Source organism: Balaenoptera physalus (genome assembly GCF_965194825.1).
Source record: "Balaenoptera physalus genome assembly, chromosome: 12".
Lineage (NCBI taxonomy): Eukaryota > Metazoa > Chordata > Mammalia > Artiodactyla > Balaenopteridae > Balaenoptera > Balaenoptera physalus.
This window is the reverse complement of record NC_138897.1, coordinates 16822209-16840962: the sequence shown is the minus strand read 5'-3', so window position 1 is coordinate 16840962 and position 18754 is coordinate 16822209. Positions and strand designations below refer to the sequence as shown.

The following is an 18754-nucleotide window of genomic DNA, read 5'->3' as shown; positions in this document are numbered from 1 at the left end:
CGCGATGAAGAGTGGCCCCCGCTTGCCGCAACTAGAGAAAGCCCTCGCACAGAAACGAAGACCCAACACAGCCAAAAATAAATAAATAATTAATTTAAAACTTTAAAAAAAAACAAAGATAAGCACGGTGGAATTCAGACCCATGCCCAGGTGTCCGAAGGGAAGGAATCTCACCTATGACTTTGAAAAGCACTGTTTTAACCAATATTATCTACTCATTGAATTGTTCCTATAGAGTCTTCCAGCTCTGGAAAAGTCCTCGCCACCCAGGTGATAAGTATTATATCAGTTATCATCTGGTGAGAGTTGAAGCCAGCCTTGTTCTGTATTCCCAGAGGCTGGGAAGGATAGAACCTTCACCGTTCCAGCCATGATGCTCAGTGCCCAATTTGGAGGAAAATATCTGATCCCCTTGAGAACTGGTCTGATACTGACCCAGTTACTGGTGTGTGTTCTAACTATGAATAGGAAGGCTATGGGCTTATTGTTTTTTAACTATCTATTTTTTAAACCAATCACTAATTTATTTGAACAGGTAATACATACATAGCACAAAATTCACACGGTTATCTGGTGAAAGGGTGTAGAGTGACAAATAAGTCTTCCTCCTACCCCTTCACGAAGTCCCCTTCCCCAGAGGCAACCACCGTTATCAGAGTTTATTTTAGTTCTAATGAGAGTTAAGGGGCTTAGCCCGAAAATGGAATTAGGAAGCTGTGTAATGTCGTGATTAGGACTTGGAGTCAGGCCGACTCTGTTCAAAGCCAGGCTGCACCACATCCTGACCCAGAGCCCAGACACCAGCAGGATTTATCCCCTTGGATTGCTGAGATAATTAAATGAGCAAAGCACAGCCCCGGGCACATATTTACATTCAATAAACATCAGCTATTCTAAGCGATTGGGCGACTGAGCGTGGAGGAGGAGGGTGGAAGGGATGGGCGGGGCACGTTGACTACTCTCTGGGGAAAGCCTTCAGTCTTCGCTACTCTAAGTGTGGTCCCTGGAAATCCCTGGAAGTTTGTTAGAAATGCATGATCCCAGGCCTTCCCCAGACCCGCCCAGTGAGAAGCTGCTGTCAGACAAGCTCCGCAGGTGATGTGCATGTGTGTTACAGTTTGAGAAGCACTGCCCTATGCAAGCCCAGGAATCCTTGAGCGAATGGGCCGTAGAATCCCTGCCTCTGGGGAGCCAGTGATGCTGTTTCTCCCCCTTCAGACTAGGAGCCTCTTAGGCTTCTCAGGATGAAAATTCAGGAGAAAAACACGTTTAAGGGAAAAGCCACTTCCCCTCCCACTCCCCAGCTTTCTATTCCACATCCGATTTCCCAAGCCCGATCGCCTGTGACCTCCAGTGCGGCTAGAATGTGTCCTCTTTTGTCCTGTAGCTTGATAGCAACCCGATAGAGGGCTTGGGGGCAGGGTGGCATGTTGTTTTCAGAGTGATACAAGAGACACAGTGGAGCCTGCCCAACAAGCTGCAGGGCTGCCAGGATGCCAAGTGGGACGCCAAGGTCCTGGCAGTGGGGGGCTGCCTCAGTTAGGGCTTGTCATTAGAAACAAGGTCTGCATGGAGTGAGGGGTGGAAGGCTGGAGGGGCTCAGGGGCTGACAATCCCTGCTGTTTGCCACATGTTCCAACAAGGAGTATATGACATACAGGAAGCAGCCCTTTCCTTTAAAATAGCATTACGTACTATGATGGTGGTTACATGTCATTATACATTTGTCCAAACCCATTGAATGTACACCACCAAGAGTGAACCCTAAAGTCAACTATGGACTTTGGGTGTTAACCATGTGTCAGTGTAGGTTCATCGGTTGTAACAAAGGTACCTCTCTGGGTGGGGAATGTTAACAGTTGGGGAGGGCAGGGGGTAAATGGGAAATCTCAATACCTTCCCCTCAATTTTGCTGTGAACCTAAAACTGCTCCAAAAAAGAAATTCTATGTTTTAAAAAAGAGAGAGAAAATTACATCTTGTCACTGGATCAGCTGTAGAAGAGAAAAGAAAACCAAGGTTGAGGCCTGGGGCAGTGTGCTTTTTAAAAATCACCATTACAACAGAAATAACTTAGAGCTGGGCTGTCCAGTCCAGAAGACTTTAGCCATATGTGGCTAGTGAGCGCCTGAAGCATGCGTGGTGCAAATAAGGAACTGAATTTAAGTTTTTATTTAACTTTAGTTAATTTACATGTAAAATTTTTAACGACATGTGATTCAGTTAGGAAAAAATTTAAGTAGGTTCAGAACAATTTGGGTATGTGAATCTACTCTTTCAACTGTTCATTTCATGAAATCTCAATACAGATCATGTATTTCCAATAAGTAGTTAGCATACAAATTGAATGTAAAATACACACCAGATTTTGAAGACTTATAACCAAACAAAAGTAAAATATCCCATTAATAACTTGTAGGATTGCATGCTGAGATAATATTTTGGTTACACTGAGTTACTAAAATATAATATTAAAGTTTATTTCACCTATGTCTTTGAACTTTTTTAACAATGTGGCTTCCAAAATAAATTAAAATTACATACCTGGCTTACCCACATACACTGCTGGTGGGAATGGAAAACGGTACAGCTTCTTTGAAAAACAGTATATGATATTTCCCCAAAGGTTAGACATAGAGTTACCCAGCAATGCTACTCCTAGCTATTTACCCAAGAGAACTGAAAACATATGTCCACACAAAAACGTGTACACGAATGTTCATAGCAGCATTACCCATAATAGCTACAAAGTGGAAACAGCCCAAATGCCTATCAACCGATGAATGGACAAAAATGAGTATGGTAGATCCATATAACATAATATTATTCAGCCATGAAACGGAATGAGGTATCGATAGATGTTCTAACATGAATGAGCCTTGAGAATATTATGCTAATTGAAAAAAGGCAGACAAAAATCACATATTGTATGATTCCATTTACAGGCAGACCTCAGAGATATTGCGGGTTCAGTTCCAGACCACTGCAATAAAGCAAATATCACAATAAAGCAGATCACATGAATTTTTGGTTTCCCAGTGCACATAAAAGTTATGTTTACACTATACTGTTGTCTATTAAGTGTGTGGTAACATTATATCTAAAAAAAAATTGCACATAACTAAATTCAAAAAGACTTCAGGGCTTCCCTGGTGACACAGTGGTTAAGAATCTGCCTGCCAATGCAGGGGACACGGGTTCGAGCCCTGGTCCGGGAAGATCCCACATGCCGCAGAGCAACTAAGCCCGTGCGCCACAACTACTGAGCCTGCGCTCTAGAGCCCGTGAGCCACAACTACTGACGCCCGTGCGCCTAGAGCCCATGCTCCGCAACAAGAGAAGCCACCACAATGAGAAGCTCGCGTGCAGCAACGAAGACCCAAAGCAGCCAAAAATTAATTAATTAATTAATTAATTTTAGAAAACAAAACACTTCATTGCTAAAAAATGCTAACTACCATCTGAGCCTTCAGCGAGTCATAGTAGTAACACCAAAGATCCCTGATCACAGATCACCATAACAAATATAATAATAATGAAAAACTTTGAAATGTTGCAAGAATTACCAAAATGTGACACAGAACCATGAAGTGAGCAATTGCTGTTGGGAAAATCGTGCTAATAGACTTGCTCAATTCAGGGTTGCCACAAACCTTCAATTTGTAAAAAATAAAATAAAACCCAGTATCTGCAAAGCACAATAAAGTGATGCACAATAAAACAAGGTGTGCCTGTATATGAAATATCCAGAATAGGCAAATCTATAGAGACAGAAAATGGAGTTTGCCAAGGGATGGTGGAGAGGAGGATAGGAAGTGACTATTCATGGGTATGGGGTTTCTTTGGGGGACGATGAAAATATTCTGGAATTAAATAGTGGCAATGGTGGCACAGCTTATGAACATACTTACACAAAATTACATATGTGGCTTGCATGATATTTCCACTGGACAGCACTGATTTAGATGAAATAACAGCTTCTTTCCCAGCTGTCACTGGTGAGGGTACAGAACTTAGCCAGAGCTAATCAACATGGGGTGATTTATGCTGCACCCCACCCCACCCCCCAGGGGACATAGGGCACTGCCCGGAGACATTCTTGGTTGCCAGCTGGGGTAGAGATGAGAGGTAGAGATTGTTACTGGCCAGAGACGCTGCTAAACATCCTACAATGCACAGGACAGCTGCACATAATAAAGGATTATCCAGCGCAAATGTCAGCAGCGTCGAGTTTGGGAAACCCTGCACCAGAGGCTGCTCAGAGTTTCCCAGCCTCCTTTGCACCACCCCAGCCTGTCTGACTGCCCTGCGGTCAGAAGGTATGTTCTGGGCATGACCTTCCCAGGACGCTTTCTCCTGGAGTCCAGCCGCTTCACAGGCATTCTCAGGCCAGGAGCTCCTCTGGACACCAGTGTGGACATGGAGACATTCTAGGCATCCTAACTCTAGAGTGGATTAGATGTGGAGTCCATGACTCTGTCCTTTCTCCCTGAGGCTCCCTGAGTTCCAAAACGTTATACTTTATTTATTTATTTATTTTTTATTGTTATTATTTTTTTGGCCGCGCAGCTTGTGGGATCCTAGTTCCCCGACCAGGGATCAGACCCCGGCCCCCTGCAGTGGAAGTGCCGAGTCCTAACCACTGGACCGCCAGGGAATTCCCAACATACTTAACTTAAATGAAGCTGGCCTCGTTCTGGGTAGAATTGCCATTTTTCTTGTTGTTTTCTCTTCCGTGTCAGATTTTGAAGCCAAAGACAACTAGAATTTGCATAGTCTGTGTCATAAATGGGCTCCTTCTCTGATGTCTGAAGTAAAAACCTAACGAATATCCTGACTTGCTCTGAGGTGCTTTGCTTTAAAAATTATCCTTTCTGTCTGCGTTAGTTTTTTATACCTGCTGTAACTAATTACCATAAACTTAGTCACTTAAAAAGATACGAATTCGGGGCTTCCCTGGTGGCGCAGTGGTTGAGAATCTGCCTGCCAATGCAGGGGACACGGGTTCGAGCCCTGGTCTGGGAAGATCCCACGTGCCACGGAGCAACTGGGCCCGTGAGCCACAATTACTGAGCCTGCGCGTCTGGAGCCTGTGCTCCACAACAAGAGAGGCCGCGATGGTGAGAGGCCCGCGCACCGCGATGAGGAGTGGTCCCCACTTGCCGCAACTAGAGAAAGCCCTCGCACAGAAACGAAGACCCAACACAGCCAAAAATAAATAAATAAAATTTAAAAAAAAACAAACTATGAATTACTATACAAATATTAAAAAAAAAAAAAAAAGATACGAATTGATTATCTTACAGTTCTGGAAGTCAGAAGTCAGACATGGATCTCACTGGGCTAAAATCAAGTTATCAGCAGGGCTGCATTCCTTCCAGAAGCTCCAGAGAAGAACTCCCTTGCCTTTTCCAGCTTCTAGAGGCTGCCCGCTTTCCTTGCCTCATGCCCCATTCCTCCATCTTCAAAGCCAGCAGCACAGCATCTTCCAATCTCTCTCTGACTCTTCTCCCTCCCTCTCTCACTTAGAAGGACTTCTGTGATTACATTTGGACCCCTGGGAAATCCAGGGTAGTCCCCCATCTCAAAACCTTTAACTTATTCACATTTGCGAAGTCCCTTTTGCCATGTAAGGTAACATATCCACGGGTTCTGGGGACTAGGGCATGGACCTAATCTTTCGGGGGTATTGTTCTGCCTACCACACTGTCAACTGAACCTGGGCATTCTGCTGGGTGGTCCCTCGGCCAGCATCCTCATTCCACAGGGAGAAGAAATTGGGGCGTGCTTGCTTTTCCAGAATTGTGGAATTTTCCCAATCAGAGTTTTGAGGTAGTTAAAATGCTGACTTTCCAGATCCTAATTCTCAGTGACTTGTGCCCCAAAACGGTCAGTGGTAGATTTAGAAACTATGTGTTATAGGCTGAATTATTTCCCCACCCCCAGATTCATGTGTTGAAGCTCAGAATGTGACTGTACTTGGAAACAGGGCCTTTAAAGAGGTGAATAAGGTAAAGTAAGGTCATGAGGGTGGCCCTTAATCCAATATGACTGGTGTCATTATAAGAGGAGAGTAGGATATAGACAGACAGCAGACACGTGCACCCACAGAGAGATGACCGCACGAATGCCCAGTGAGAAGGCAGCCAACTCAAGCCAAGGAGAAAGGCCTGAGAACTAGCCAGCTCTGCTGACCCCTTGACCTTGCCCTTCTAGCCTCCAGGACTTTGAGAAAATAAATTTCTGTTGTTTAAACCATTCAGTCGATGGTATTTTATGATGGCAACCCTAGTAGTAAACTAAAACACCACTCTTCCATATTTATACCTTCATATCATTTGAAATGAATGATCACAGTTCAAATCTTTTCATATTATTTTGGTCGACAATGTTTCTGGAGTGCTTGTCACGCTCGCTGGATTGATAACCCCTTTTGTACATGGGCCTTTCAGATCACAGGGCAATGTTCAATTCAACATTTATTGAGCTCTTCTTTTTCTTTTTTTTTTTAATTAATTAATTTATTTATTTTTGGCTGTGTTGGGTCTTCGTTTCTGTGCGAGGGCTTTCTCTAGTTGCGGCAAGTGGGGGCCACTCTTCATCGCGGTGCGCGGGCCTCTCACTATCGCGGCCTCTCGTGTTGCGGGGCACAGGCTCCAGACGCGCAGGCTCAGTAATCGTGGCTCACGGGCCTAGTTGCTCCGCGGCATGTGGGATCTTCCCAGACCAGGGCTCGAACCCGTGTCCCCTGCATTGGCAGGCAGATTCTCAACCACTGCGCCACCAGGGAAGCCCTATTGAGCTCTTCTAACGAGCGGGTACTGTGTGCTCAGTAAGGCTCACCACTGACCATGAGGAATTCACAGTCCAGCAGGGCAGAGGAATCAGGATAGTGTGGATCTAGTCCAGGGTGATGGACAGGAGAGGCTCTGCATGAAGAGCTGTAGGACAAAGCAGAGGGAGTGACCCGGGGGGCAGATGAGCCCAGGTGACTGAGGAGCTAGGGGGCAGGCATAATCCAAATCTGCCTTGGGGACGATTAGATAATTTCATACACAATCTGGATTTTGGAGCCAGTTAATGGGGTTCCTTTTCCTGAACGATCCCGGCTCTTTTCTCAAACTTCGGTGGCCCTCAGCAGTAGCAGCAGCAGTTTCAGTTTGTGGTGTGTTGACCTGATTGCCTTAGGGAATCTGAATTCCATTTTTCCCACTTAAAATAAACGTGCCGTGTTCCTGTTAATTAACATCTTTGAGCCTTGTGGGCCGGCTCACACTTTTATTACAAGGATTGAAGGAAATAGCAAACGTGGGGCATTCATGCAGCACTAGGAACATGAAGACACTCAATAAAGGGTGATTATTTTTGTGGATGAGGAGACACTTCTGTTTCTCCCCACAGGCAGTGCAAACTTTTGACCAAGTATAGAAGCTGAGATGATGATCAAAAAGTGTACCTCCAAGTCAATGTCATCTTCTAACTACACAACTGACTGATACGGCTTATTCCTTATTGCTTAGTTTTGGTAAGTAACAATTCCGTTTCAGAAAAATGCCTTACTGCAGTGTCATATACGTGCCATGCAATGAACACAAAAATATCAATATCACCATTCATAAGAACACAGCTTCCCAGTGAATAGACTAACCTCTGGTATAAATTAGATACAAATAGAAGCTATTTTAAACTATAGGGATGATCATTAGTAATTTACAACATTAGTGCACCAAATGGCTCCCAAAGTACCTGAGGCTGTGAATTCTGAGGCTGACTTTATATCTTAGTCAGCTTAGACTGCTCTAACAAAATACCATAGACTGGGTGGCTTAAACACCAGAATTTTTTTTTTTTAACATCTTTATTGAAGTATAATTGCTTTACAATGGTGTGTTAGTTTCTGCTTTATAACAAAGTGAATCAGTTATACATATACATATATCCCCATATCTCTTCCCTCTTGCATCTCCCTCCCTCCCATCCTCCCTATCCCACTCCTCTAGGTGGGTCACAAAGCACCGAGCTGATCTCCCTGTTCTATGTGGCTGCTTCCCACTAGCTATCTATTTTACATTTGGTAGTGTATATATGTCCATGCCACTCTCTCACTTTGTCCCAGCTTACCCTTCCCCCTCCCCGTATCCTCAAGTCCATTCTCTACTAGGTCTGCGTCTTTATTCCTGTCCTGCCCCTAGGTTCTTTATGACCTTTTTTTTTTTCTTAGATTCCATATATATGTGTTAGCATATGGTATTTGTTTTTCTCTTTCTGACTTACTTCACTCTGTATGACAGACTCTAGGTCCACCCACCTCACTACAAATAACTCAATTTCATTTCTTTTTATGGCTGAGTAATATTCCATTGTATATATATAAACACCAGAATTTTATTTCTCATAGATCTGGAGAACCAACTCGGTTCCTGGTGAGAGCTCTCTTTCTGGCGTGCATACAGTACAGCTGCCTCCCCATGGTCTCTCCTCTTTTTCTTATAAGGTCTCTAATCCCACTGTTGGGGGGGGGGTCCACCCTCATGAACTCATCTAAACCTAATTACCTCAAACATTGTCAGATTTATCCATTTTTCTTTCCCTTTATGCTTAGACAGACTTTCCTCACCTTGAGATCCACATTTCCTTCCATTTTATTTGATATTTTTTGGGGGTAGCTGATATTTTTTTTTTGGTATTTTTTTGAATTAAGGACTCACAGGACTTTAGTGCCTGGGAAACAGAGATCTTCTTGTTGAATTCCTTCAGTTCACACTGAGGAAAGAGGCCTCAAGAGGAGGAGAAATGATACAAGGACGTGCAGCTGGTCACTGGAAGAACCAGGACTAGAATCGAGGATTCCTAGTCCCCAGTCTGTTTTCCTTTTCAAAAACACTAGTTTTGGGCTTCCCTGGTGGCACAGTGGTTGAGAATCTGCCTGCCAATGCAGGGGACACGGGTTCGAGCCCTGGTCTGGGAAGATCCCACATGCCGCAGAGCAACTAGGCCCGTGAGCCACAACTACTGAGCCTGCGCGTCTGGAGCCTGTGCTCCGCAATAAGAGAGGCCACAACAGTAAGAGGCCTGCGCACCGCGCTGAAGAGTGGCTCCCGCTTGCCACAACTAGAGAAAGCCCTCGCACAGAAACAAAGACCCAACACAGCCAAAAATAAATAATAATAAATAAATAATAAATAAATTAAAAACAAAAACAAAAACAAAAAAAAACGCTAGTTTTACTCTATGACATATATCACAAAAAGATCCTTTTTGACCCACCTCCTACAGTACTGGAAATAAAAACAAATGGGACCTAATGAAACTTAAAAGCTTTTGCACAGCAAAGGAAACCATAAACAAGATGAAAAGACAACCCTCAGAATGGGAGAAAATACTTGCAAGTGAAGCAACTGACAAAGGATTAATCTCCAAAATATACAACCAGCTCATGCAGCTCAATATCAAAAAAACAAACAACCCAATCCAAAAATGGGCAGAAGACCTAAATAGACATTTCTCCAAAGAAGACACACAGATGGCCAAGAGGCACATGAAAAGATGCTCAACATCACTAATTATTAGAGAAATGCAAATCAAAACCACAATGAGGTGTCACCTCACACAGGTCAGAATGGCCATCATCAAAAAATCTACAAACAATAAATGCTGGAGAGGGTGTGGAGAAAAGGGAATCCTCTTGCACTGTTGGTGGGCATGTAAATTGATACAGCCACTATGGAGAACAGTATGGAGGTTCCTTAAAAAACTAAAAATAAAACTACCATATGACCCAGCAATCCCATTACTGGGCATATACCCTGAGCAAACCATAATTCAAAAAGACACATGCACCCCAATGTTCATTGCAGCACTATTTACAATAGCCAGGACATGGAAGCAACCTAAGTGTCCATCGACAGATGAATGGATAAAGATGTGGCACATATATACAATGGAATATTACTCAGCCATAAAAAGAAACAAAATTGAGTTATTTGTAGTGAGGTGGACGGACCTAGAGTCTGTCATACAGATTGAAGTAAGTCAGAAAGAGAAAAACAAATACTGTATGCTAACACATATATATGTAATCTAAAACTTTTTTAAAAAAATGGTTCTGATGAATCTGGGGGCAGGACAGGAACAAAGACACAGATGTAGAGAATGGACTTGAGGACACGGGGAGGGGGAAGAGTAAGCTGGGACAAAGTGAGAGAGTGGCATTGACATATATACACTACCAAATGTAAAATAGATAGCTAGGGGGAAGCAGCTGCATAGCACAGGGAGATCAGCTGGGTGCTTTGTGACCACCTACAGGAGTGGGATAGGGAGGGTGGGAAGCTCAAGAGGGAGGGGATATGGGGATATATGTATACATATAGCTGATTCACTTTGTTACACAGCAGAAACTAACACACCATTGTAAAGCAATTATACTCCAATAAAGATGTAAAAAAAAGAAATTAAAATTAAATTAAATTCTAAACACCACTAGTTTTCAATAATACAGGTAATAAATGAGTACAGTTTCCTTTTAAAATATTACATTACTAATCACCCTTCTGAATGCAATATTCCTATTTCCCTCCCTGGAGTTAGTCACCATTATTATTTTGGTGTGTATCCTTCCAGACTTAAAAAAAATAATTTTATGTGTGTATATATGTGTGTATAAGAACACACACTACTCTGGGTTAGTTTGGAGGGCGTAAATGGTGTCATGCTCCATGGGTCATGCTGCATTATACCTTTCTCTTTATATTATGTTTTGAGATGCCCATCATCTGAACAGGCCACATTTTATTTAGCTGTTTCTGCATAACTGCTTCCTTAGACAAACAATTCTGCAAAACGTATTATGGTACACAGGCCTCCTGGGGCCCGTGTGTAAGCTTTTCTTGAGAGTAGATACTGAAAAGTGAACTGCTGCCCTTCTTCATGTTAAAAGATAGCACCAAATTACATTCTTGCTGGCAATGAACCCATTTCTCCATAATCTCAATAACTCGATGTTATCAGCCTTTAAATCTTTCGTCTGTCTGATGGGTGAAAATGTTACATCGTTTAAATTTATATTTTCCTAATTACTCACAAGATTGTACATCTTCTCATATGTTTAATAACCATTTATATTCTCTCTTCTATGAGGTTCATATTTATTTACTTTTACCTTTTTAAAAATTCAGTTGTTAAGGGTACTTTTCTTATCTATTTGTTTTTTATATGCCTTGGAAATTAATCTTTGTCTCTTACACGTTTGACATATTTTTCCTGGTGCGTCACTTTCATTTAATTTTGTTTACAGTATTTTTTGTTATATAAAATTTTTAATTTGATGTAATCAAAACTGTCACATTTTTTCTTTGTCTTTACTGTTGTTGTTGTTGATGTTCTTTACATCCCAAGAAGACCTTGTGGCTTTCAAGGTCGTAAAAATAGTTTCCAATACTTTTTCCAGTAGTTTATAGTTTGTGTTTTTTATATTTAACTCAAAGATCCATCTGGGGCTTCCCTGGCAGAGCAGTGGTTAAGAATCCGCCTGCCAATGCAGGGGACACGGGTTCGAGCTCTGTTCCGGGAAGATCCCACATGCCGTGGAGCAACTAAGCCCATGAGTCACAACTACTGAAGCCCTCATGCCACAACTACTGAAGCCCGTGCGCCTAGAACCCGTGCTCCGCAACAAGAGAAGCCACCGCAATGAGAAGCCCGCGCACCGCAACGAAGAACAGCCCCCGCTCGCCACAAAAGAAAGCCCGCATGCAGCAACAAAGACCCAATGCAGCCAAAAATAAATAAAGAAATTAATTAATTAATTAATTAATTTTTTAAAAAAGATCCATCTGGAGTTTATTTGAGGTCCATTGGTCTTATTTTTTTCCCCACACGGATGGCTAGTTGTGTCAACTTTGAAGATTTTGCTTCTTCCCTAAAACTTGGCTATTTCTATCTTAAACCAAATTCCAATATATTCTTAGGTCTGATTCTGTTCTCTCAACTCACTTTGGTTTATCTATTTATCTGTTCGGGGCTACTACCGCACTGTTCTGATTATCATAGCTTTAGCATTCATATTGATAGATGGTTGGTTTACCCAATATTTTTTCGGTCCCATTTCAGTGAAGCAAGTTCACTTTCAGTCATAGCAAAAAAAAAAAAGACCAATAAGGCATGTCTCTGGCACTCAGCTCCCACCCAAGGCAGTGATGAGAGATTTGCTACAGGGACTAAAGCCCATCCTCGCAGCCAAAGGACCCTTCTCTCACCAGCCTCTCCTGCTGCCACCCAAATTCTTGTCCCGGCCCTACTCCTCAAAATAAAACTCAGCTGTAGATGGCACACCTGTTTTGGATTAGTTACAATAAATCAGGATCTGTATTTATTTCAGTGGCTGGACAGGTGAAGCCCAAGCTGCATTTATAGCAAGCCAACTAGAAAACAGAGAAAAGTCCAAGTCATGAGGTTTTTTCCTCTTAGGGCAAAGGGGTTTCACTTGACAAGCCCTAAACTTCCTGTTGTTTCCAAAATTCTGTGATTCTTTACAGGAACGCCTCAAGTTGTAGTATTCACACTAGGTCTCATTCTAGTTAAGCCCAGGGCTTAAATTCTGCTCAGGAGAATCACTTAGAGAGCTAATTAAAGATGCAGATACAACAAGTCTTGGGTAAAATTCAGAGATCTGTATCTTTAAACAAGCACCTTAGCGGGTGATTCCAGTGCAAGTCATCCCGGCCCCCACTTGGTGGCAGTGCCCTGAGGACTTGGAACCCCTGAGCAGGAGGCCTTTGTGCCCCCGTAGCACAGGGGGACTCTATAACACGTGTTCTGTAATGAGGTAGCCCGATGAAATCAGTTACTAGGGAATGACATCAGTATAACGTAGATGCTGCATTGGTTCGTGGGCAATTTTTCCTAGGCTAAGGGCCCCTGAATAGCTGGAGTAAACTATAGAATCTTGAGCAGGAAAGGGAATAGCCTTTAACTCAGCTTTTGCATTGGCAGCAGGGACCCTTTTTAGTCGTATTTTAACAAAATTAAAAATGAAGCCTGGTGGGTGGAGGAGGGATGGACTGAGGAACTGGGGTTGGGAGATGCCAACTATTACACACAGAATGGATAAACAGCAAGGTCCTACTGTATAGCACAGGGAACTATATTCAATCTCTTGTAAGAACTATAATGGGAAAGAATCTGAATAAAAATATATAGATATATGTATAACTGAGTCACTTTGCTGTACAGCAGAAATTAACCCAACATTGTAAATCAACTAGACTTCAATTAAAAAATAAATAGAAGTAAAAAAAAAAAAAAAAGAAGCCTGCCCCAGTGCTCCTCCCTCTTCAGAGGCACACTCCAGGCCTGCGTCATTTGAAGGCAGGTGGCACCGCCCAGGCCCAGCTTCACAGACGGCTCCACAGAGACCCATTTCTGTTTTCGCATCTCAGCCTCCAGCTGCCCTGACTAAAGGGCTGCCAGCACTTCCACTCAGTGACCTTGTGTATATTTAATCTCTGCCGTGGAGGCCGTCAGCCAACCTGAGCTGCCTCCCTGGGTGGTCCAAGGGAACTTCTTGCATTCATTTTTTGCTTTTGTCTCTAGTTTTTAAATGGCCTGTTTATGAAGTAACCTGCAGGGAATACTATTTTCCCCAGAAGGCCTAATATTTTAGCTGTGACTTTGCAGAATGTGAGGTGTTGCAGGAATGCATACACTGCACCAGAGCAGAAACAACTTATCTGTGGAGAATGCCCACTACCTCGAATTGAAAAGTAGTATTGAATAACCTGGCACTTTGTTCCTTGGCTAAGATTGCAGGAAATCAGGCGCAAGGGGCTCCAGAATCCTTGAGGGAGTGCTTTCATGAGGGGTACAACCTCTCAGGAAAGGTGGCCCTGCTCTGCTGGTGTGGGACCTGGAACTTCCAGGGTGACACTTGCATTCCACCCCCTGAGGGCCTTAGAACCACCAAAATCAGGACCTCTGGGGGTGGGGCTTGGGCACCTGTATATTTTGAAAACCAGGGATGGTTCTAAAGCACAGCTAAGATTCTCAATCTTACAGGTTCAGAGAATCATTTGGGAGCTTTTAAAACCCTCAGTGCCCAAGCCACACTGCAGACAAATTACACCAGAATCTTGTAGGGGGAGTGAGGGACGGGGGCGGTACTCAGGCATCAGAATGGTTTAAGGTCCAAGGTGATCCCAGGTACAGCAGGGTTGAGACCACTGCCTTACGGTCTCAGTGGGAAAGATCTCTTCTTGCAGACCAGGACTTTTGGAACTTTAGTGTGCATACGAATCTCCTAAGAATTGGGCTAAAATTGCAAATTCTGATTCAGCAAGACTGGGGTGGGGCTTGAGATTCTGCATTTTGCCAAGCTGGTCTGCAGACCACAAGGTGAGTAGCAAGGCTGTAGGTCCTAACGAGCTTCCGTTGATTTTTTTTTTTTTTAACATCTTTATTGGAGTATAATTGCTTTACAATGGTGTGTTAGTTTCTGCCGTATAACAAAGTGAATCAGCTATACATATACATATATCCCCATATCTCTTCCCTCTTGCATCTCCCTCCCTCCCACCCTCCCTATCCCACCCCTCTAGGTGGTCACAAAGCACCAGCTGATCTCCCTGTGCTATGCGGCTGCTTCCCACTAGCTTTTGGTTTTACATTTGGTAGTGTATGTATGTCCATGGCACGCTTTCACTTTGTCCCAGCTTACCCTTCCCCCTCCCCGTGTCCTCAAGTCCATTCTCTAGTAGGTCTGCATCTTTATTCCCATCCTGCCCCTAGGTTCTTCATGACCATTTTTTTTTTTTTTTAGATTCCATATATATGTGTTAGCATACGGTATTTGTTTTTCTCTTTTTGACTTACTTCACTCTGTATGACAGACTCTAGGTCCATCCACCTCACTACAAATAACTCAATTTCGTTTCTTTTTATGGCTGAGTAATATTCCATTGTATATATGTGCCACATTTTCTTTATCCATTCATCTGTCAATGGACACCTAGGTGGCTTCCATGTCCTGGCTATTGTAAATAAAGCTGCAATGAACATTGTGGTACACGACGCTTTTTGAATTATGGTTTGCTCAGGGTATATGCTCAGCAGTGGGATTGCTGGGTCATATGGTAGTTCTATTTTTAGTTTTTTAAGGAACCTCCCTACTGTTCTCCATAGTGGCTGTATCAATTTACATTCCCACCAACAGTGCAAGAGGGTTCCTTTTTCTCCACACCCTCTCCAGCATTTATTGTTTGTAGATTTTTTGATGATGGCCATTGATTATTTAACACCGACTGAGTACAACGCTGCAGTGAGCAGTGATCACGCAGGTCCAGGATGGTAATGGGTTTAGGCAGAAGTGGCACAGTGGGCTTTGTGATTAAAAACAAAGCAAATGTTTGTGTTACTCCCTGGGTCAGCCGTGGAGTTGTGCTGACAAGGGGCGTGACTGCCACGTTCTGAGAGATGAGTGATTATAAACTTCGGCCCTTCCCATCGTCAGCAGAAAGCTGGCTTATCCGCCTTCCTGAGTCAGTGCTAACAGCTGTTATTTGGGGTGATGCATTTTATTATGCAGATGAATTCGAATCTCAGATTGTTCTGTCCCAGATATGAAAACTATATTGCAAGAAGGTTTAGATTATCGGCTTATATTTTCCTATGCTTTAAAAGAATTTTACTGGAGACCTACTCTGTGCCCTGCCTGTCACTGGGTGGCCATGCACATTTCAAGCTGCCATATACCGTGTTATTACACTGCCTGACTAGCTACTCGGCTGCACTTAGATGAACTTTCCTACTGCATTTATCACATGAGCCTACACAAGTGGCACATTTCTATAGATCTTTCTACACACACATACATACACACACACACACACACACAGAAGTACAAGTAAAACTGGGAAAATCTGAATAAGATCAACAGATGGTATCAATGTCAATGTCTTGGTTGTGAAAATTATGCTATAGTTTTGCCAAATGTTACCATCGGGGGAAGCTGGGCACAGTGTACAGCGCTCTCTCTGTCTCATTTCTTACAACTATATGTGCACGTACAATATCTCATTAAAAATTTCAATTAAAAAAAGGTATTAAAACCTCTTGTAGCCAGCCAAGAGGAGGCTGATATGGGGAGAAAGGACATATGGATTAAGAAGGTAAATAATAAATTAAAAAATGAAAATACTTATTAAATATTAACTGCATAATAGGTACTGTCCTGAGCATTTAATGCAAGGCTTTAATCCATACAACACTCTGTGAGGTGCTGGTGGTTGTTATTATTATTGTTATTATTATTATTTTGTTTTAGATAAGGAAACTGGGGCTGGGAGAGCTTAAGTAGTTTTTCCCAGGGCACAGACTCAGAAAGCAGTAGGGCAGGAACCAAACTCAGGTCCAGAGCTCACCACACTATACAAAGAATGAGGACACGAATGCTGTTTCTCTGGAAGGAGAAATCGTAGTTAGGGATGAGGAAAGTGCTTTAGGGGAAGTACAATTTGAAGGACCTGCACCTTGGCCTTGAAAGACCAGGTGAGCTGAGCTAGCAACAAGCCGAGTGAGGGCGTTCCAGGCCAGAAGATGGAAAAAACACATTCTGTCTGAGAAAAGTCTTTTTTTTCCAGATAAGGTAGCCAGTACCTTAGTACTGTAGTGTGTATGTCTGCTTTGCCTCTCAGAGGTAAATAGAAGCAATATTGTGGAAGGTCTTGAATGCCAGGGGGATGTGGTAAGATCTTCCTGGATCTAGTTAGCAATTTGTGAGAGCTGATAAGGCACCAGCAAGGCCAAGGTTGTATCTGAATCACCAGCATTCACAAGGGAAGCCGAATGCAAAGCCTGGACAGTTTAGCATAAACCAATCCATCCCCAGGGCCAGAAGAGCAATGGGTAGCAATTTCCTAGTGGAAAGGTGGTATGTGAGGGGAACCAAGGAATGTACTTATGACAATGAAGGCCATAAAGTAGTTGAGACCAATGATGATTAGAATCATACATGACTATACCTGGAATTCACAGCAAAAGCAGTTCTAAGAGGGAAGTTTATAGCAATACAGTCTTACCTCAGGAAACAAAAATGTCAAATAAACAACCTAGCCTTACACCTAAAGCAACTAGAGAAAGAAGAACAAACAAAACCTAAAGTTAGTAGAAGGAAAGAAATCATAAAGATCAGAGCAGAAGTAAATGAAATAGAGATGAAGAAAACAATAGCAAAGATGAGTGAAACTAAAAGCTGGTTCTTTGAGAAGATAAACAAAATTGACAAACCTTTAGCCAGACTCATTAAGAAAAAAAGGGAGAGGACCCAATCCAGTTATCTAGTACCATACGGCTATTTACTCATTCAATTACTGAGTGCCTATTATGTGACCAGTACTATTCCAAGGACTTGGGACATTTCAGTGAACAAAACAGTGACCAAACTCACTACCATCATGGAGCTCACCCTTTATGCTTAGTGCTGATTCCTGGTCAGGAAGATTCTTAACTATCAGCACCTAAGAATACATTTCCATACTGTACACTTGAGTTCCCATGATCCCAAAGAGCAATGCAAATCTCTCTGGGGTGAAGCTGGGCAGCTATGCAGAAGGACAGACACAGTACTTCTGATTTAAGAGTGAGGATGATCTTACCCCAGTGTGGCTACAGGGAAACTTAAGAGGGGCAGACCGGCCGGCCCCGCCTCTGAGTTGGATCAAGAAAGCAAGATCAGAACCAAGGTGAAGGATTGGCAGTGTGACCCTTGAAGATGATTCAAGTTAGCCTGGGGTACCCTTTCTGTTTTCCACTCCCAAACTGGGATTAATTTAGGAATCTTCCATAAATGTAGAGCAACTGGGGGCTTTCCCGTCTTAGCCTGGGTAAGTACTATTTCAAGACAAATCAGAACAAGATGGCTTTGCCTTGTTAGAATGGGAAAGGAAGACAGCAAATAAGGACTCCTGGATTCAGTTTAGTCTACACGTTTGCCTTGTTCTTGTAACGTAGAATTAGAGATATGGAATTTTTCTCAGAATGCTAAAAGCAATACACAGATGAAGAGAAAATACTAAAAGATAAGATGCTGGTCACTCTTTCTACTGATAGTCACCTTCAAGGTAAGTGAATCAGGCAAGAGTCAGGAGAGGGCAAATTTATTAATATTACCTTCAACCAAGGATTTTTAACCATTTCAAATTTTAAGTTCCCACGAGCCTCAGATGTCTGAGAATAAATATTTTTAATGTCTTTTGACTTAGTTATGGAAAGATTCACCAATCTTGGGTTTTTTTTTTTTTTTTGAGCAATATTATAAAAAATTTGATTTAGTTCCCAATGACCCTCTAATGCTTTGGTGTCACATTTGCAATGACATTTAGCCATTTCCTGTAAATGTGGCTATGCTGTGTACATGTGTAAGAAATACAGACATCTCCTACAGTTAGAGAGTAACTTTTTGCATGGGTAAAAGAAATCCACACTCACTATGCCACTATACCTGTGGCAAAATGTTCCTGCTTTAGTTAAGGGTCAATAAATGCCACAGGTACAGAGATCCTATTTCTAACTTGGGGCTACACAGAACTATTTAATACATAGCTTCTACTCACATTGTCCCTTAAGTGAGAGGTCGGCTCTGCTACTGAGAACAGCAGAGTGAGAAATGGCCCCTCTACCTGCAGAATGCAAGCTATTTAAAAATTCATGTTCAGTCTCCTGAGATAATTGCCTTGGTCATGTGTGAAACCACAGATGGGACC

At 42.7% G+C, this 18754-nt stretch overlaps 1 protein-coding gene and 1 long non-coding RNA gene across 10 annotated transcripts in view; both read right to left on the bottom strand.

Moving 5' to 3' along the window:
• Positions 1-18754, bottom strand: part of ALPK2 (alpha kinase 2) — a 138655-nt gene that overhangs the window by 116613 nt on the left and 3288 nt on the right. The window lies entirely within an intron of this gene.
• On the bottom strand, positions 8640-16641 carry LOC309639991. Its single transcript, XR_014251968.1, has 2 exons — positions 13379-16641; positions 8640-13325 (listed from the first exon to the last, which is right to left on the bottom strand). It is a non-coding gene; the product is annotated as an uncharacterized lncRNA (long non-coding RNA).